Below are 22,168 nucleotides of genomic sequence, written 5' to 3' on the forward strand. Positions count from 1 at the left end.
TACAATGTTTGACTGTATATATCTCAGGCAAGGGAAGGTGAAGCACTAGGATCTATATACCATGTCTGACTGTATATATCTCAGGCTAGGCAAGGTGAAGCAGTAGGATCTATATACCATGTCTGACTGTATATATCTCAGGCAAGGCAAGGCGAAGCACTAGGATCCAATACCATGTCTGACTGTATATATCTCCGGCTAGCTAGGCGAGGTGAAGCAGTAGGATCCATATACCATGTCTGACTGTATATATCTCAGGCTAGGCAAGGTGAAGCAGTAGGATCTATATACCATGTCTGACTGTATATATCCCAGGCTAGGCAAGGTGAGGCAGTAGGATTTATATACAATGTCTGACTGTATATGTCTAAGACTAGGCAAGGTGAAGTAAGTAGGTTCTATATACCATGTCTGACTGTATATATCTCAGGCTAGGCAAGGTGAAGCACTAGGATCTACATACCATGTCTGACTGTATATATCTCAGGCAAGGCAAGGTGAAGCAGTAGGATCTATATACCATGTCTGACTGTATATATCTCAGGCAAGGCAAGGTGAAGCAGTAGGATCTATATACCATGTCTGACTGTATATATGTCAGGCTAGCTAGGCAAAGTGAAGCAGTAAGATCTATATACCATATCTGACTGTATATTTCTCAGGCTAGGCAAGGTGAAGCAGTAGGGTCTATATACCATGTCTGACTGTATATATTTCAGGCTAGCTAGGCAAGGTGAAGCAGTAGCATCTATATACTATGTCTGACTGTATTTATATCAGGCTAGGCAAGGTGAAGCAGAAAGATCTATATACCATGTCTGACTGTATATATCTCAGGCTAGCTAGGCAAGGCGAAGCAGTAGGATCTATATACTATGCCTGACTGTATATATCTCAGGCTAGCTAGGCAAGGTGAAGCAGTAGGATCTATATGCCATGACTGACTGTATATATCTGAGGCTAGCTAGGCAAGGTGAAGCAGTAGGATCTATATACCATGTCTGACTGTATATATCTCAGGCAAGGCAAGGTGAAGCAGTAGGATCTATATGCCATGTCTGACTGTATATATCTCAGGCTAGCTAGGCAAGGTGAAGCACTAGGATCTACATACCATGTCTGACTGTATATATCTCAGGCAAGGCAAGGTGAAGCAGTAGGATCTATATACCATGTCTGACTGTATATATCTCAGGCAAGGCAAGGTGAAGCACTAGGATCTACATAACATGTCTGACTGTATATATCTCAGGCAAGGCAAGGTGAAGCACTAGGATCTATATACCATGTCTGACTGTATATATATCAGGCTAGGCGAGGTGAAGCAGTAGGATCTATATACCATGTCTGACTGTATATATGTCAGGCTAGCTAGGCAAAGTGAAGCAGTAAGATCTATATACCATATCTGACTGTATATTTCTCAGGCTAGGCAAGGTGAAGCAGTAGGGTCTATATACCATGTCTGACTGTATATATTTCAGGCTAGCTAGGCAAGGTGAAGCAGTAGCATCTATATACTATGTCTGACTGTATTTATATCAGGCTAGGCAAGGTGAAGCAGAAAGATCTATATGCCATGTCTGACTGTATATATCTCAGGCTAGCTAGGCAAGGCGAAGCAGGAGGATCTATATACTATGCCTGACTGTATATATCTCAGGCTAGCTAGGCAAGGTGAAGCAGTAGGATCTATATGCCATGACTGACTGTATATATCTCAGGCTAGCTAGGCAAGGTGAAGCAGTAGGATCTATATACCATGTCTGACTGTATATATTTCAGGCTAGCTAGGCAAGGTGAAGCAGTATGATCTACCCAGCAAACAATTCTACGTTGTGACAACGTTGTGACAACGTTGACTTTTCGTTGCTACAACGTTGTGATGTAACGTTGTCACAACGTAAATCTGTAGACTCCCAGAATGGTTGCTACAACGTTGAGCGTAAACCAAAATACAACCAAATCAAGACGTTGTCACAACATCCATTTTTTACGTTGCTACAACGTTTATCCAAAACGTCGAGACAACGTAGGTATCGCATACATATGGCGACACTTCAGTTGTTGCCATGTCCATGTAGATTAACGCCTGTCTTATTCCTCAATACCTCCCAGGCATCCAGAAAAGTTTGTACCAATCTAGCTTATAGTTAAGCCATCAGGCACCAATCTAGTTAAGACATCAGGTACCAAGCAATACATTCTGCAAACTGAATTCACTTTAACCCTATCCGTGAAACAGCAAGTCAATGAAATGCATTCTCTTTTGGCAGAGTTTGAAATACGGCCAAGATAAAAATCTAAATGTTTTAAATTTGGTTATATAATATTTTTTTTCCAAAACAATTTTCAAGGCTATGTGCAAATTGTTCATATATGTTTCAACACAATTAAAAGATATTTGATTTTCCCACGAATTTGCAAATTAAAAACCATAAAACAATAAGCCCTGCACAAATTGAAACATTTAGATTTTCTTGGCCTTACCCCATACATTCAGCATTGGGAGCAACACTGTGACAAACAGAATAGTCTATGCATCTGATGTCCTAAGATCCATTTCCCAGCAACGAAATGACAATAGAATTCTGGTTGAGGTGACCTTTATTTATTTATTAAATGACAAGTCAGAACTTGGGCTGAGTGGCTGAGGAGCCTTTTCAGTCCTCAAATGAAAAGTCACAGGGATGATCTTCAACTGTATCCATAGTCTCTCCTTAAGCCTTGGTAACTGAATAAAAAATGACACAAATGTTATAAAATGGCAAGGCAAGGGACATATTTCTGACATAACAAAATAATGGTTGCATTCCCCAAAATAATGTTTTGATGTCTGATGTCAGTCTTTAAACAGTTAAAAACTGCTGAAAGTGGGAAGAAGGCGTTGACAGTAATACCATGATGCTCTTGGATCATACATTGGCAGAAAAGCTTTTAGCACTGAATCATTGGTGTAACTTTATACCCCCGCCCTTTATGATTGTGGGTATAATTAAATAAGAATCATCTAAATTTTAATTCTTGAAGATATATTATTGTATCATACATACCTTTCTGTCAGTGATGTACTTTAAACAAATATGCTCCCACAATACTGTTTTCTCCACCTGAAAGAAAAACAGAAACCCAAAAGTATCACATTTTTAAATAAACCAGTACTGTATAGATAAATCAGATTTACTTAGAGTATGAGGTAACAGGATATTTATATAGAATCTATGTTAACAAAATGCAATAGCTTCTACAATACCAGACGAAGTTGACACAGCTCTGTAAATATTTATTGAAATTTTTTTGTTACTACGTTTATTAACATAATACAGTTCAATATCGTTAAATATAATTCTGTAGACCTAGTATGGTAGCCTACGTGGCAACATGTAGAGATCGAAAACCGAACGAATATGGTTGCTATCAATTCCATTGTATTTTTCATTGGTGCACATTGGCTACACCTATCTCACCTTAATAATCCATTAACGATGACCAATACACTGACAATATATGGTGATATTTATTTTTTAACTGTCGACTAGCTTTTCATCACCAATATGACAATACCGCAAACACCCCGTTATAGCGCGCGACGAGAGACTCGTTTTACTTTTGCTCGTTTTCATTAGAAGGAAGTCGGACATAGATCTAGTTGTCGGAAAATGATGGCTTGATTCCTTTTTGGAAATAATAAAAATACACCATGATAAGAGCCTTGCTAAAATAAAATGTATAGACAGCACCAACAACCTGATGGTCCACATTTATGCTACTTCAGTCAGTGCTAATTAGCCCTTTTCGGAAACAAGAAGTATGTTTCTGTCTCTTCCCGAAAATACAATTTTTCATAACATTATTGAGCGCATTAAGACTAAGGCTATAACTAGTAGCCTACAGAGAGTCGATCTGAAAATACTTCCATTGTTTTGATCCCCTCTCTTCGCTGTATAAGAGAAATCTACTTAACCTTTCCCATGGCCTGAATGAGCCACATTGTTTCACAAAAATCAAAGTCAGAAGATTAGTACATGTAAACTTTACATAGTAATGATTTCAGAAATAACACGGAAGAAATGGCGATTACTGTCAGTGGTCAGTAGGCGATGCATAAGTTAGGCCTATTTACAGACCTACACGTTTACGATCGAAACCCGAACATAATATGACGGCCACAAAACGCCGCCAGACTGAATTCTGGTCAAACATATACTGCTTGCCTTTTGTAATTACCCTTGGTATCCATAAAATAATAATATGGAAAAAAATCTTAAGCCTCCTTCACCTCTATATATACTTCATGTTCTGTGTATCAAATACAGACGCTCAGTGAAAGTGACCGGCAAACTGCATTCTAAACCCCGCCACTTCTGAATAATACGATACATTTAAATCATTTGACGATCTGCATGTACATAAACATATCAACAAGCGGAGGCTGCTTCTGAAAAATAAATTTACCTCATCCGAATTCACAGATCATCTGTCCAGTTCCAGTTGCTGCACAATCTCTTGGTTGTAGACTTCTAATATGTCTAGAGTGAGCTTGAACTAAGATGGCTGGTGACAACAAATCTTCCGCGACAATGTGACGTCATTCTGACGTCACTTCACGAGGCATCAGGCTAAACTTTTTCAGCAGTCGCTCTCACGCCGCAAATAATGGGAGCAATTGTTTTTAACTGTAATTTTGCTTATGACAACATTCAGTAGACAGATAATTTCGTTATAGATATATATATGTTTAAAAAAAAATAAAACTAACAGATGGTAGATCTACAAGTGGTTTCCTAAACATCATTTACAAAAAGTGTTGTAATGTCCAAAGCACAACGTTATCACAACGTTAATTTGCAACGTTGTTGTTACGTTGTGGAATGACGTTGTCATAGAGATACGCAATTACGTTCTGGAAATTTTAGTATTAAGAGATGAAAATGTAAATGCCGAATATATAGAAAGGTAATGCATTATGCCTTGGTATTCTGACAAATTCATGTTGATTTTGATAAAGCAGTTCTATTCCTTTATGACTATCGAGAAGCAAACTCTATAACGTTTCACCGACGTTTCAGAAACGTAGCTACAAAACGTTGTGTGATGTCCAATGCACAACGTTTTCACAACGTGAATGTGCAACGTTGTTATAACGTTGTGAAATAACGTTGCACGTTGACGTTATAACAACGTTGTGACAACGTAATATCACGACGTTACTAATCCACAACCTTTCCACAATGTTGTGACAACGTCGTGTGTTACCTGGATATATACCATGACTGACTGTATATATCTCAGGCTAGCTAGGCAAGGTGAAGCAGTAGGATCTATATACCATGACTGACTGTATATATGTCAGGTTGGCTAGGCAAGCTGAAGCTGAAAGATCTATATACCATGTCTGACTGTATATATCTCAGCCTAGGCAATGTCAAGCAGTAGGATTTATATACCATGTCTAACTGTATATATCTAAGGCTAGGCAATGTCAAGCAGTAGGATTTATATACCATGTCTAACTGTATATATCTCAGGCTAGGCAATGTCAAGCAGTAGGATCTAAATACCATGCCTGACTGTATATATCTCATGCTACCTGGGCAAGGTGAAGCAGTAGGATCTATATACAATGTCTGACTGTATATATCCCAGGCTAGGCAAGTTGAAGCAGTAGGATCTACATACCATGACTGACTGTATATATCTAGGGCTAGCTAGGCAAGGTGAAGCAGTAGGATCTATATACCATGTCTGACTGTATATATTTCAGGCTAGCTAGGCAAGGTGAAGCAGTAGGATCTATATACCATGACTGACTGTATATATCTCAGGCTAGCTAGGCAAGGTGAAGCAGTAGGATTTATATACCATGTCTGACTGTATATATTTCAGACTAGCTAGGCAAGGTTAAGCAGTAGGATCTATATACCATGACTGACTGTATATATCTCGTGCTACCTGGGCAAGGTGAAGCAGTAGGATCTATATACAATGTCTGACTGTATATATCCCAGGCTAGGCAAGGTGAAGCAGTAGGATCTACATACCATGTCAGACTGTATATATCTCAGACTAGCTAGGCAAGGTGAAGCAGTAGGATCTATATACCATGTCTGACTGTATATATCTCAGGCTAGCTAGGCAAGGTGAAGCAGTAGGATTTATATACCATGTCTGACTATATATATATCAGGCTAGGCAAGGTGAAGTAGTAGGATCTATATACCATGTCTGACAGTATATATCTCAGGCTAGGCAAGGTGAAGCAGAAGGATCTACATACCATATCTGACTGTATATATCTCAGGCAAGGCATGGTGAACCAGTAGGATTTATATACCATGTCTGACTGTATATATCTCAGGCAAGGCATGGTGAACCAGTAGGATTTATATACCATGTCTGACTGTATATATCTCAGGCAAGGCAAGGTGAAGCAGTAGGATTTATATACCATGTCTGACTGTATATATCTCAGGCAAGGCAAGGTGAAGCAGTAGGATTTATATACCATGTCTGACTGTATATATCTGAGGCTAGGCAATGTGAAGCAGTAGGATCTATATACAATGTCTGACTGTAATCTCAGGCTAGCTAGGCGAGGTGGAGCAGAAGGATCTATATACCATGTCTGACTGTATATATCTGAGGCTAGGCAAGGTGAAGCAGTATGATCTATATACCATGTCTGACAATATATCTGAGGCTAGGCAAGGTGAAGCAGTATGATCTATATACCATGTCTGACTGTATATATCTCAGACTAGGCAAGGTGAAGCAGTAGGATCTATATACCATGTCTGACTGTATATATCTCAGGCTAGGAAAGATGAAGCAGTAGGATATATATACCATGTCTGACTGTATTATATCTCAGGCAAGGCAGGGTGAAGCAGTAGGATCTATATACCATGTCTGACTGTATATATCTCAGGCTAGGCAAGGTGAAGCAGTATGATCTATATACCATGTCTGACTGTATATATCTCAGGCAAGGCAAGGTGAAGCAGTAGGATTTCTATACCAGTTCTGATTGTATATATCTCAGGCTAGGCAAGGTCAAGCAGTAGTATTTATATACCAGGTCTGACTGTATATATCTCAGGCAAGGCAAGGTGAAGCAGTAGGATTTATATACCATGTCTGACTGTATATATCTCAGGCTACGCAAGGTGAAGCAGTAGGATCTATATACCATGTCTGACTGTATATCTGAGGCTATGCAAGGTGAAGCAGTATGATCTATATACCATGTCTGACGGTATATATCTCAGACTAGGCAAGGTGAAGCAGTAGGATCTATATACCATGTCTGACTGTATATATCTCAGGCAAGGCAAGGTGAAGCTGTAGGATCTATATACCATGTCTGACTGTATATATCTCAGGCTGGCTAGGCAGGCTGAAGCAGAAAGATCTATATACCATGTCTGACTGTATATATCTCAGCCTAAGCAAGGTCAAGCAGTAGGATTTAAATACCATGTCTAACTGTATATATCTCAGGCTAGCTAGGCAATGTCAAGCAGTAGGATCTAAATACCATGCCTGACTGTATATATCTCATGCTACCTGGGCAAGGTGAAGCAGTAGAATCTATATACAATGTCTGACTGTATATATCCCAGGCTAGGCAAGGTGAAGCAGTAGGATCTACATACCATGTCAGACTGTATATATACCAGGCTAGCTAGGCAAGGTGAAGCAGTAGGATCTACATACTATGTCTGACTGTATATATACCAGGCTAGCTAGGCAAGGTGAAGCAGTAGGATCTACATACTATGTCTGACTGTATATATACCAGGCTAGCTAGGCAAGGTGAAGCAGTAGGATCTATATACCATGTCTGACTTTATATATCTTAGGCTAGGCATGATGAAGCAGTAGGATCTACATACCATGTCTGACTGTATATATCCCAGGCCAGCTAGGCAAGGCGAAGCAGTAGGATTTATATACCATGTCTGACTGTATATATCTCAGGCAAGGCACGGTGAAGCAGTAGGATTTATATACCATGTCTGACTGTATATATCTCAGGCAAGGCAAGGTGAAGCAGTAGGATTTATATACCATGTCTAACTGTATATATCTCAGGCAAGGCAAGGTGAAGCAGTAAGATTTCTATACCATGTCTGACTGTATATATCTGAGGCTAGGCAAAGTGAAGCAGTAGGATCTATATACAATGTCTGACTGTAATCTCAGGCTAGCTAGGCGAGGTGAAGCAGTAGGATCTATATACCATGTCTGACTGTATATATCTCAGGCTAGGCAAGGTGAAGCAGTATGATCTATATATCATGTCTGACTGTATATATGTCAGACTAGGCAAGGTGAAGCAGTAGGATCTATATACCATGTCTGACTGTAAATATCTCAGGCTAGGAAAGGTGAAGCAGTAGCATCTATATACCATGTCTGACTGTATATATCTCAGGCAAGGCAAGGTGAAGCAGTAGGATCTATATACCATGTCTGACTGTATATATCTCAGGCTAGGCAAGGTGAACCAGTAGGATATATATACCATGTCTGACTGTATATATCTCAGGCAAGGCAAGGTGAAGCAGTAGGATTTCTATACCATGTCTGACTGTATATATCTCAGGCTAGGCAAGGTCATGCAGTAGGATTTATATACCAGGTCTGACTGTATCTATATCAGGCTAGGCAAGGTGAAGCAGACAGATCTATCTACCATGTCTGACTGTATATATCTCAGGCTAGCTAGGCATGGTGAAGCAGTAGGATCTATATACCATGTCTGACTGTATATATGTCAGGCTAGCTAGGCAAGGTGAAGCAGTAGGATCATTATACCATGTCTGACTGTATATATCTCAGGCTAGGCAAGGTGAAGCAGTAGGGTCTATATACCAAGTCTGACTGTACATATCTCAGGCAAGGCACGGTGAAGCAGTAGGATTTATATACCATGTCTGACGGTATATATCTCAGGCAAGGCAAGGTGAAGCAGTAGGATTTATGTACCATGTCTGACTGTATATATCTCAGGCAAGGCAAGGTGAAGCAGTAGGATTTCTATACCATGTCTGACTGTATATATCTGTGGCTAGGCAAGGTGAAGCAGTAGGAACTATATACAATGTCTGACTGTAATCTCAGGCTAGCTAGACGAGGTGAAGCAGTAGGATTTATATACCATGTCTGACTGTATATATATCAGGCTAGGCAAGGTGAAGCAGTATGATCTATATATCATGTCTGACTGTATATATCTCAGACTAGGCAAGGTGAAGCAGTAGGATCTATATACCATGTCTGACTGTATATATCTCAGGCTAGGAAAGGTGAAGCAGTAGGATCTATATACCATGTCTGACTGTATATATGTCAGGCTAGCTAGGCAAGGTGAAGCAGTAGGATCTATATACCATGTCTGACTGTATATATCTCAGGCTAGGCAAGGTGAAGCAGTAGGGTCTATATACTATGTCTGACTGTATTTATATCAGGCTAGGCAAGGTGAAGCAGAAAGATCTATATACCATGTCTGACTGGATATATCTCAGGCTAGCTAGGCAAGGCGAAGCAGTAGGATCTATATACCATGCCTGACTGAATATATATCAGGCTAGCTAGGCAAGGTGAAGCAGTAGGATTTATATACCATGTCTGACTGTATATATTTCAGGCTAGCTAGGCAAGGTGAAGCAGTAGGATCTATATACCATGTCAGACTCTATATATATCAGGCTAGCTAGGCATGGTGAAGCAGTAGGATTTATATACCATGTCTGACTATATATATATCAGGCTAGGTAAGGTGAAGCAGTAGGATTTATATACCATGTCTGACAGTATATATCTCAGGCTAGGCAAGGTGAAGCAGTAGGATCTACATACCATATCTGACTGTATATATCCCAGGCCAGCTAGGCAAGGTGAAGCAGTAGGATTTATATACCATATCTGACTGTATATATCTTAGGCAAGGCACGGTGAAGCAGTAGGATTTATATACCATGTCTGACTGTATATATCTCAGGCAAGGCAAGGTGAAGCAGTAGGATTTATATACCATGTCTGACTGTATATATCACAGGCAAGGCAAGGTGAAGCAGTAGGATTTATATACCATGTCTGACTGTATATATCTGAGGCTAGGCAATGTGAAGCAGTAGGATCTATATACAATGTCTGACTGTAATCTCAGGCTAGCTAGGCGAGGTGGAGCAGTAGGATCTATATACCCTGTCTGACTGTATATATCTCAGGCTAGGCAAGGTGAAGCAGTATGATCTATATACCATGTCTGACCATATATCTGAGGCTAGGCAAGGTGAAGCAGTATGATCTATATACCATGTCTGACTGTATATATGTCAGACTAGGCAAGGTGAAGCAGTAGGATCTATATACCATGTCTGACTGTATATATCTCAGGCAAGGCAAGGTGAAGCAGTACGATCTATATACCATGTCTGACTGTATATATCTCAGGCTAGGTAAGGTGAAGCAGTAGGATTTATATACCATGTCTGACTGTATATATCTCAGGCAAGGCAAGGTGAAGCAGTAGGATTTCTATACCATGTCTGACTGTATATATCTCAGGCTAGGCAAGGTCAAGCAGTAGGATATATATACCATGTCTGACTGTATATATCTCAGGCAAGGCAAGGTGAAGCAGTAGGATTTATATACCATGTCTGACTGTATATATCTCAGGCTAGGCAAGGTGAAGCAGTATGATTGATATACCATGTCTGACTGTATATATCTCAGGCAAGGCTAGGTGAAGCAGTAGGATCTATATATCATGTCTGACTGTATATATCTCACGCTGGCTAGGCAAGCTGAAGCAGAAAGATCTATATACCATGTATGACTGTATATATCTCAGCCTAGGCAAGGTCAAGCAGTAGGATCTAAATACCATGCCTGACTGTATATATCTCATGCTACCTGGGCAAGGTGAAGCAGTAGGATCTGTATACAATGTCTGACTGTATATATCCCAGGCTAGGCAAGGTGAAGCAGTAGGATCTATATACCATGTCTGACTGTATATATGTCTGGCTAGCTAGGCAAGGTGAAGCAGAAAGATCTATATACCATGTCTGACTGTATATATCTCAGGATAGCTAGGCAAGGTGAAGCAGAAAGATCTATATACCATGTCTGACTGTATATATTTCAGGCTAGCTAGGCAAGGTGAAGCAGTAGCATCTGTATACTATGTCTGACTGTATTTATATCAGGCTAGGCAAGGTGAAGCAGAAAGATCTATATACCATGTCTGACTGTATATATCTCACGCTGGCTAGGCAAGCTGAAGCAGAAAGATCTATATACCATGTATGACTGTATATATCTCAGCCTAGGCAAGGTCAAGCAGTAGGATTTATATACCATGTCTGACTGTATATATCTCAGGCTAGGCATTGTCAAGCAGTAGGATCTAAATACCATGCCTGACTGTATATATCTCATGCTACCTGGGCAAGGTGAAGCAGTAGGATCTATATACAATGTCTGACTGTATATATCCCAGGCTAGGCAAGGTGAAGCAGTAGGATCTATATACCATGTCTGACTGTATATATGTCTGGCTAGCTAGGCAAGGTGAATCAGAAAGATCTATATACCATGTCTGACTGTATATATCTCAGGATAGCTAGGCAAGGTGAAGCAGTAGGGTCTATATACCATGTCTGACTGTATATATTTCAGGCTAGCTAGGCAAGGTGAAGCAGTAGGATCTATATACTATGTCTGACTGTATTTATATCAGGCTAGGCAAGGTGAAGCAGAAAGATCTATATACCATGTCTGACTGTATATATCTCAGGCTAGCTAGGCAAGGCGAAGCAGTAGGATCTATATACCATGCCTGACTGTATATATCTCAGGCTAGCTAGGCAAGGTGAACCAGTAGGATCTATATACAATGTCTGACTGTATATATCCCAGGCTAGGCAAGTTGAAGCAGTAGGATCTACATACCATGTCTGACTGTACATATCTCAGGCTAGTTAGGCAAGGTGAAGCAGTAGGATATATATACCATGTCTGACTGTATATATCCCTGGCCAGCTAGGCATGGTGAAGCAGTAGGATTTATATACCATGTCTGACTGTACATATCTCAGACTGGGTAAGATGAAGCAGTAGGATCTATATAGCATGTCTGACTGTACATATCTCAGGCTAGCTAGGCAAGGTGAAGCAGTAGGATCTACATACTATGTCTGACTGTATATATCCCAGGCTAGCCAGGCAAGGTTAAGCAGTAGGATCTATATACCATGACAGACTGTATATATCTCAGGCTAGTTAGGCAAGGTGAAGCAGTAGGATCTCTAAACCATGTCTGACTGAATATATCCCAGGCTAGCTAGGCAAGGTGAAGCAGTAGGATCTACATACCATGTCTGACTGTATATATCTCAGGCTAGTTAGGCAAGGTGAAGCAGTAGGATCTCTAAACCATGTCTGACTGTATATATCTCAGGCTAGTTAGGCAAGGTGAAGCAGTAGGATCTATATACCATGTCTGACTGAATATATCCCAGGCTAGCTAGGCAAGCCGAAGCAGTAGGACCTATATACACATGGCTTACTGTATATATTTAAGGCTCGCCAAGACGAAGCAGTAGGATCTATGCATCATGTCTGACTGAGTCTGGCCCCTATGCTTATATATGTGTTGTATATGCAAACTTAGGTAAAGTGTAGGATGATTGCCATGCAGAGTACAGAGTGCATTATAGTGCTTTCATGTGCACGTTTGTTTGTAGTTTTGGTATGTACATAAATAGCATCTCTAGTTCATATATCCAGAAAAGAAGAAAATAAATTTAAAGAATAAAATGTGAAATCAATGCGTTTACAAATCAGAAATAAATAACTGTTGTACACTCAACACTTTCTCCGACTTCGTGCAAGGCTTGAAGGCTGTGATCTGGTCGAGAGTGAACTAGAAGCGTGTCCAGATTGCTGCATATTGTACCACCATGTTGCCACTCAAGACTATGGATTGAAGCAGTAGCTGTCACCAGTGCCCTTGGCATTCAGCGAATAGGTGTAGGTGTTGGAAATTGAATAATTACGACTTATGGTAGTACAGAAGTGTTAATACTATATCACTATAGCACGTCATCAGTGTAAGTCCCTCGCATTTTAGCCAGCCACTGATGATAAGCGAATTTCACCAGATTTTACGATCGCTTCTGTGCGGAAGGGCGCTCTCTTGGCGTAAACGTGTTATCCCATTAACAATCTTCCCGGTGCAAGGGAGCTTTTCAGCCAATCTTTGAAATAATGCCTCAACCTGTGGACAATTCCGATGCATCGACAACATTTTAAAAAGGCTGAAAACCATTTAATGATACACAAATTTAACGAGGTTATACAATCGCTTCTGTAGGCGCTGTCAAACTGAAGACGTGTTTTCCCATAACCAGAAGTAAGGTGCCTCAGATACATAATACTTACATAGATATGGACGTTTGTAATTGTAAGCGAAAAACACCATTTTCATAATTATAAATTGAAGCGACAAAACCCCTACCATATTCAAACGAAATATCTGCTAAAAGCAGACTATATCATTAGCATGTGTTTATGAATCACTTATGTGAAGTACTGATGCCAGATGCTCACAAACAGATGCGAGTACAGTGGGATACAGGATGCGCCGGTCACAAACACATGCAAAGGGAAGTGTATGTTCCACCACCTGGTAAAACACAAGAGAGCATATGCTTCAATTCAAAAAAGGAAATTGTACATAACAGCATGTTTGTCACTGATGCGACAAATACGGAAATGCCCTGAACACATCCGTCATGAAACGCATAGGCTGTATAGGGTGTGTTGCGTTGTTGTATCAGTTGAGAGCCTGTTTGGAGTGTGTTGCGTTGTTGTATCAGTGGAGAGCCTGTTTGGAGTGTGATGCGTTCTTGTATCACTGGAGAGCCTGTTTGGAGTGTGTTGCGTTGTTGTATCAGTGGAGAGCCTGTTTGGAGTGTGTTACGTTCTTGTATCACTGGAGAGCCTGTTTGGAGTGTGTTGCGTTGTTGTATCAGTGGAGAGCCTGTTTGGAGTGTGGTGTTTCTTGTATCAATGAAGAAAGTGATTGGAGTGGGTTTTCATTTTGTCCACAGCAGCATATTTCACTTTCAAAACGCATGGATCAACCTTCGAATGTCACAAAATAAGATGATGATGAGTGTTTTCAATAATTATGAAAAATATGTTTATTAACGCGAGTTTCGTTTTATGAGGAACGCCATAGTATTTTTGTTTTTCTTATTTCCAAATTCTCGCTAATAAAACCATGCTGTGTTGTGATATTTGTGATGCAATGTTGTTTGTGTTGATAGCACCTGTAAACGTACTGAGCATTAGTGTCGGTCTTTAGTCTTACGACAATTTAGTTATTTAATGTGTATAATTGCTACACGGTACATTGACTCCATGCACAGTCCACCATACGAAACGGGAGACATGTAGCACAACAGACGAATCGGTTCAGAGTTACAGCGGTTTCTTTATTAACAGTAAAAACACTTTAATTCACTTGGTTCTACAAGACGTTTTACCCCTGGCGAACGTTTCCTGATGTGTGGAGGGTGTCTCCCCCAATTAATACAGTTCCCGACCACTAGGTCACTGGAGAATCAAAACACAACCTTATCCATCACGGTCATCAATTAGCTGTCGGCAACTGTCAGTCAGTAACTGTCCCATCGTGACCATTAGGTCACCTTGACAGGAAATGAATAGCCCTGACGTGTGGAGGGTGCTTCCTCCTCCCTTGATACAGTTCACTTGCTATCTCTTCTGTGCCGATCACCACGAGCCCACCTGCCTATACAGCCTCTGGCCACACTGAATAGTGTTACAGACATCAGTGAACTGATTCCTGTATCAAGTAACGGTATTTCTGCCGCATGCCCTTGTTGTTGCTTCATATGTCTAACAATGTTGCTAAGGAACCAGGGTGGCATGAGGGTGGTCAGAGGGACTTGAAATAATGCTGGCATCAAAATGTAGAGGTTGAACTCTAGAGTATGGATGATGCGTCATCTGACGTGCATTCCACGCGTTGACGCTGAACTTCCACAGCAGGTATCATGCATCATCTAACAAACAGCTGTGCAATCAGTGTGTTGATGCTGACCTTCAACAGCATGTCGCATGAATCATTCAACAAACAGCTGTGCATTCAACGTTATGATGATGAACTTCCACAGTGTGCATGATGCCTCCCCTCACGAACAGTTGTGCAGTCAGTGTGTTTTGCTAGCGTTGTCGAGGTAACAAAAATAACTCTGTCACTGAAACGGTGATCTTGCATATTGAAATTCTTCTTCTGTTTCTAGACGTGTGTTCTCATTATGGTTGAATAATCTCTCAATTAATAATAAAAATGTTTGACACCAACCCTCCTACAAGTGTTTTCTGAAGTAAACATAAAATATATTCAAATACAAATCTCCCAAACAGCCTTCTCAATTAGGTATGGACTATATTAGATACAAACCCTGCCCTCTTGCGTGTTCTATATCCAACATAAAGTTCCAGGCAATGATCATGAAACGTATCCATACAATTCTGGCTTTCTAAATGTCTTACCTTTTATTGTAAAACGAATGTGTTTGCTGCAATTAGAATCTTTGAGGTGCAATAGATAATTGGAGATACATTTTGGTATTTGCAATGTCGATGTTAAGTATGTGCTTTTGAGACAATCAATGACTACAAATATTTAGACCTAGAGCTTACAAGATGTTATGAATCCTTCATCCTTTTGTTAGTATGTCATGCAGATAATAAGAAAAAATTAGATTCTCCGGAACTGATTTCTTACTTAAATGAAATTATAAACGACAAGTAAGCGTAATTACAAATAAGTATTAAAAATTATCTGGGATGAGAATTGAGAGGTTAATGCACATACTAAGTGTAGGCTACAAGATTGATCTGGACGAGAACTGCCAGTTTCAGATTTAAGCACAGAAGCCCGTCAGAGTAAGGCTTTAGATCACGAACAGCTCAAGGGAAATAACTCTTGGCAACCTCTCGGGTGGCAGTTTAACAAGCATCAGTGCAGTACAGGGAACATGAAACCCTATCAGAGTGTCAAATATGTAGGGATAACAAATACAACTTGTTAACTGGCCTCCACTCCCCGAGATCTCTTCCAAACAAATACCCTTAATGATATGTATCAGTTGTTTGTGCCAAGTGTCAAGTCATCCCTCTTGCCAAAACGTCTTCTGGATAAATTTGTGTCACTCTTTATCCATGGATCTATAAATCAATATGATAAGGCGCTCTCGCTGGTCTCTTATATTTCTACTTGGATAAATTAGTGGAAAAGAATGGGCTATTGGACTGTTATTTAACAATATTAGATCATCATTATACCTTGTTATGTGGCCCTGTAATTTATTGTTAAACAGTGTTGTAACTGTATTACATTGTTGGGATTCCAAAGAAGCCTGTAACATTATGTTTTGATGCTTCTTAGTTGTCAGAAATGTAGAATACCCATGACGATCCGGATTAGAAAAGGTCTTCAGGAACCCATGCTTGCTGTAAAAGGCGACTTCGCTTGTCGTAAAGAGGCAAGTAACGAGATAAGTCGGTCAGGCTGGCTGACTTGGTTGATGCATGGCAATTTCTTTGGTTAAGTAATTATTGCAGTGATGCCTACAAAATATGGTTATGCTATCTAAGGTGTTTGTTTCAAATATGATATACCTTCAATTCTAATGCAATGTTTATACAAATATTAATACAACTATTAAATGACTTGAGGCCAGTATATAGAATAATGTATCCGTTGCAATAAGCAACGAACAAGTAACACATGTAGTAGTGGTGCATGCCACAGTATGCCCAAAGTCAGCAATTGAACCCAAAGTTGTCGGACTTTCATTTTTGTGGAAGCCTCGGTGGCTGAGTGGGTTAGATCACTGACTTTGTGTCCTGGCGATTAGGTGCCTCACCCTGGCAGGTGTGGATTCGAATCCCGGACGGGACTCAACCCCCCAAAAATACTAGAATCTGTACTTTACCAAGAAAGAATTAGCGTTTTTTCGAAAGGCATTTCAGACCGCAGATAACATTTTCAATATTGATACTATCATACATAGATATCTGTCCAGAAGAAGGTGTAATGTATGCTGCGTTTATTAACTTAAAAGCTGCATTCGTTTCAGTTTATCGAAATGGGTTGTTATATAAACATTAAAGGCAGAGCATGTAGACTCTTCATGAATATTTACCTTAATTTCAGATAGAAATTCTGCGCCTTTTGTATGTCACTCTGGGGTAAGACAAGGCTGCCAAATGTCACCTGTTTTGTTTTCATATACTTTTTTTTAAATTATGATGGCCAGCATTGGATAACTCTGGGATTTTTGGGAAGTGTCAGTCTTTTATTCGCTGATGACATTGTCCTTATGGATGGCGGTGTTTTTGGTTTACAATAGCTCCTTAATTTATTGAGAACATTTATCGAAAATAAACAAATTAATATTGAAAGCAGTAAAGTTATTCATAAATTTCCGAAATGGAGGTCAATTATGAAATTATGAAAAGTTTGGAATATAACATAAATCTCGAGATCGTACAAAGTTATATATATCTGGCTTAGGCGTCCATCACATGAAGAAAATGCTATCTCGAAGCATTCGTATACAATTCAGTACAACAGAGCAGTAAATGGTAAAACCTGTTGGGCGGCAAATATTAAATTACTACCCTTTGGTGTGGCTTTGGTGAAGCTTGGCAGCAACAAAATGTTGGAGGTTACAATTTATTCATTTCTATTTTGAAACAGAGATGTTCGGATATTGATTACTTACTGCCAAATGGTGATACAGCAACTTATTCTAAACTAGAATCTTTACTATTGAATAACAGATGCGCTAGCCTACGAATTTCCCTCCCAACATATTAACGTTAAAATTTACAGAAAAATTGTGTTGTTCACGTAGTGACAAACTGATAGAAGTAGGAAGAATGTATAATATCCTAAGAGCGAAAAGACTTTGTCCTTGTTGTATTATCCTTATGTTGAATCCGAGTTCCATGTCTGCCTTGAATGTGAAGCTTCAAATACTATTTTGCAAAATGTATTGAATTTTTGTTCTGGCACAAAAGTAGTGCAGCACATATATCAAGGAAGCGTCAATAATGTGGTTACATTATAAGCTGCATTGCATACGAACAACATAATGTGTGATGTTTGTTTTAAAATTGCTGATACTCTGCCCTCTGTCCAGATGTACTTAATACTGTTCTGTATATCTGTCAGGGGCAGGTGGCCCATTTACGTCAACAAACCATCAACTCATTGATAACTAATCTTTCACATCTCGGAAAGTTGATTACATGACACTTATTACTCCAGACAGACGCCAACCAGTCTATACTGTTAGATTAAAACGCCACTTCAACCCTCCTCGTCAGCTTCAACAAGGCACGTAGCTATTGTTCCAAAATCACTGACTAACACTGAGTCCTACTTCTGGCAGATAACAGGTTCAAAGTAGCTTTTATCCACATGGCCCTGACGTAGTTACATATATTGTCACCTAAATACATTTAATGTCACACACCTATCCTATCATCAAAACTGTGGATAATTAACACACATCTTTACACTAGTGTTATACATTATCATCAACATTTATTTCAAATTATATTTAAATTAACGTCGTCACTTTACACTAGTTACCTATTTGCACTTACTTGTTAAACACGTGCACCTATTACAAATGCATTACAATGTCACACAACACATACTCTCACATACTAGTAATATACTAATTACACATACGTCACGGTGTCACACAACACATACTCTCACATACTAGTTATATACTAATTACACATACGTCACAGTGTCACACAGCACATACTCTCACCTACTAGTTATATACTAATTACACATACGTCACAGTGTCACACAACACATACTCTCACATACTAGTAATATACTAATTACACATACGTCACAGTGTCACACAACACATACTCACATACTAGTTATATACTAATTTCAAACACGTCACAGTGTCACACAACACATACTCTCAGATACTAGTTATATACTAATTTCACACACGTCACAATGCCACACAACACATACTCTCACATACTAGTTATATACTAATTTCACATACGTCACAGTGTCACACACCACATACTCTCACCTACTAGTTATATACTAATTTCACACACGTCACAATGTCACACAACACATACTCTCACATACTAGTTATATACTAATTTCACACACGTCACAGTGTCACACAACACATACTCTCACATACTAGTTATATACTAATTTCACACACGTCACAGTGTCACACAACATATACTCTCACATACTAGTTATATACTAATTACACACACGTCACAGTGTCACACAACATATACTCTCACATACTAGTTATATACTAATTTCACACACGTCACAGTGTCACACAACACATACTCTCACATACCAGTTATATACTCATTACACATACGTCACAGTGTCACATAACACATATTGTCACATACCAGTTATATACTCATTACACATGTACGTCACAGTGTCCCTTAACACATATTGTCACATACCAGTTATATACTCATTACACATACGTCACAGTGTCACATAACGCATAGTGTCAAATACCAGTTATATACTCATTACACATACATCACTGTCTCATGTAACACATATTGTCACATACCAGTTATATACTCATTACACATACGTCACAGTGTCACTTAACACATATTGTCACATACCAGTTATATACTCATTACACTTACGTCACAGTGTCACTTAACACATATTGTCACATACCAGTTATATACTCATTACACATACGTCACAGTGTCACTTAACACATAGTGTCAAATACCAGTTATATACTCATTACACATACATCACTGTCTCATGTAACACATATTGTCACATACCAGTTATATACTCATTACACATACGTCACAGTGTCACTTAACACATATTGTCACATACCAGTTATATACTCATTACACATACGTCACAGTGTCACTTAACACATATTGTCACATACCAGTTATATACTCATTACACATAGTTCACAGTGTCACTTAACACATAGTGTCAAATACCAGTTATATACTCATTACACATACATCACAGTGTCAAATAACACATATTGTCACATACCAGTTATATACTCATTACGCATACGTCACAGTGTCACACAACACGCATTGTCACATACCAGTTATATATTCATTACACATAGATCACTGTGTCACATAACATATATTGTCACATACTAGTTATATACTCATTACATATACATCACGGTGTCACATAACACATAGTGTCTCATACCAGTTATATACTCATTACACATACATCACAGTGTCACAAAACGGATATTGTCACATACCAGTTATATACTCATTAGACATACATCACTGTATCATGTAACACATAGTGTCACATACTAGTCATATACTCATTACACATACATCACGGTGTCACATAACACAAGGTGTCACATACTAGTAATATACTCATTACACAGTCTATACCTAGATGTGAAAACGATTGCTTGTGTTTGTGATGGATGTCAACGGTTGGGGATGGTACGCTCACCTTGACGCGAAGAGCTGGTAGCATCACTATTACCTAGTGACGGAATCGTACAAGTGATTCTGCTTTTAGCAGATACTTCTTATGAATATAGAAAGGGTTTTGTGGCATTTATTTATTATTGTATTTTATTTGTTTGTGTATGGTCAACTTTAAGATGCCGGCTAGAAATGTATTCTGTGTGAGACAAACAAATTATTGGTATGAGGAACGTCAGCAGCCAAATTACTGAGCATGACCACCCGAACCATTAAGTCGCCTAGTACGAAAACCACAAGGCAGCTGCTTTTACCCAGAAGCACCACAGGGCTTTTGCTGTGAAAAGGAGGCAATACATTTATGCATATCCTGCTCTACTTATCAACATGCACACGAAGGTGTGAGATATAAAAGTGTGTAAATACTCTTGTTCGCTCAACACTTAAGATACATTCATACATTGAAATCAGACAAGCTTTAATTATCCTGCATTGTCATATGGTGTTTCTGCATTTAAGCGAATTATAGTTGCTATTAATTTCTCCTTTTGGGGACATATTATCATTTTGTTGTTAATTGGATACACATAGTTATTTCATCGTTATGATAACATCTGTCACGAAGCAAATCTAAATTGTCCTCAGTAATTCTGTTTCAAACAGAGGCAAACGTATGTACCAGATATTATGATAATAGGATTAAATTGCGTACTTCAGTTCGGATTTGTTGACTGGTATTTTCGGTGTTACGTGATCGCGGTGATCAGCTGATACTGTTTTCTGAGATGAGGGAAAACGTCGTGACATTGGAAAAGTTGAGTTAATTTAAAATGTTAGTAAAGTTTGGGAGCCATGCTTTACCACGTGCTATAACCGAAGAGCGCAATATCGAGGGGCCACTGTGCCTGCATGTGTACAGCCTGCAGATAAGCGAGCTAGATATCACCCAGACATAACACCTAGGAAATATGACCTTATGCTCAGAGCTATTGAAACCAGTAGATCTTATAAAACTGGTGTCGTATATCACATACAATGTGACTGTGGTGACTCCTATGTAGATAAAAAATCCAGGCCCCTACCCATTAGAATAAAAGAACACAAGGCCTCAGTACAAAAAATGACTCAAAAGCAGCCATATCCGACCACACCCAAACCCACCCGGACCATAACATCCAGTGGAACAACATGAAGATCCTGGCCAACAATCAGTCAGACTACAAAATCAGAAAACTCCATCTACATCAAAAGGATCAAACCAGCAATGAACAGAGATCAAGGCTACTACATCCCGCCTGCTTACCATCAACAAATTGCTAAATCCCTATGTCCATCCAATTAATCCACTGGCTTCCAATCATCCCTATCAGTCTGCTTGCTGACTCTGTGTCTAATTAGACTATTAACTGGCTTCTAATCTACTGGCTTCCAATCATTCAATCAGCTCACTGTGTCCATCAATCAATTTACTGCATAAACATTGATGTTAATAAGAATATGTACCTATGTTGTCCAGCACTATCCAGGGAAGATATAAATTACGAAGAAATAAAAATAGACA

At 39.2% G+C, this 22,168-nt stretch overlaps 1 long non-coding RNA gene across 1 annotated transcript; it reads right to left on the bottom strand.

Annotated features, from left to right (window-relative positions):
• Nucleotides 1–2,557: 2,557 nt before the first annotated feature.
• On the bottom strand, nucleotides 2,558–4,551 carry LOC139457438 (uncharacterized). Its single transcript, XR_011652584.1, has 3 exons — nucleotides 4,456–4,551; nucleotides 3,054–3,110; nucleotides 2,558–2,734 (listed from the first exon to the last, which is right to left on the bottom strand). It is a non-coding gene; the product is annotated as an uncharacterized lncRNA (long non-coding RNA).
• Between the last annotated feature and the right edge of the window lie 17,617 nt (nucleotides 4,552–22,168).

Source organism: Haliotis cracherodii, unplaced genomic scaffold (assembly GCF_022045235.1).
Source record: "Haliotis cracherodii isolate W230 unplaced genomic scaffold, xgHalCrac1.p SCAF_12, whole genome shotgun sequence".
NCBI lineage: Eukaryota > Metazoa > Mollusca > Gastropoda > Lepetellida > Haliotidae > Haliotis > Haliotis cracherodii.